Source organism: Atta colombica, unplaced genomic scaffold, assembly GCF_001594045.1.
Source record: "Atta colombica isolate Treedump-2 unplaced genomic scaffold, Acol1.0 scaffold105, whole genome shotgun sequence".
NCBI lineage: Eukaryota > Metazoa > Arthropoda > Insecta > Hymenoptera > Formicidae > Atta > Atta colombica.
The window spans coordinates 3,266,019-3,266,693 of NW_017259190.1; positions in this window are offsets into that span (position 1 = coordinate 3,266,019).

Sequence of the window (675 nt, forward strand, 5' to 3'; positions counted from 1 at the left end):
CCTCATGCAAAATATGAAAGTAACAAAATTCGAAATCCGAAAATCCTAATCGTTCAGGAACCTTCTCTTCCTCACATGAAAAATGCTTTCCCTATTACATGTTCTCTTTGGTTGCACTATCACCCACTAGTGCAACACATGGGCCAGTATTCATAGTCAGATGTCTTATATTCAAGACCGTCTTAAGTACGGTCTTAAGAAGTCACGAATCAATTAGAAGGTTGCATTAATGTCTTAAGACATTACTTAAGATGATCTTGAAGTAAGACTCAATTATGAATACTAGCCATAGACATACCGTTTTTCTATGTTGGTAATTGAAGCTTATTCGGTGTACCATGTTAAGTCTTGAGAGATCGCTCGAATGGAGCGGACGTGTTTCGTCTCGCCTCGAGATTGCATCATATTATTTTTGAGAAAGCGTTGCCGGCTTTAACTGTATGTAACACTGGCCAAGTTTACCTCATCAATGAGGATCAGGGCCATTAAAGTTCGAAGAAGAAGAAGGTGTACCATGTTCCCGTAGTGGTTATAGTGTACTGCAAATTTTATGCGCGAAGTGAGATTTTGCTACACCGTCTCAAAAAAGGAACGATATAGAGCCAGTGTAATATTTAAAATTTGAAAATGGAAGTTAAGCGAGAATAGGATTAGCGCAATAATGAAAAAAAAGTG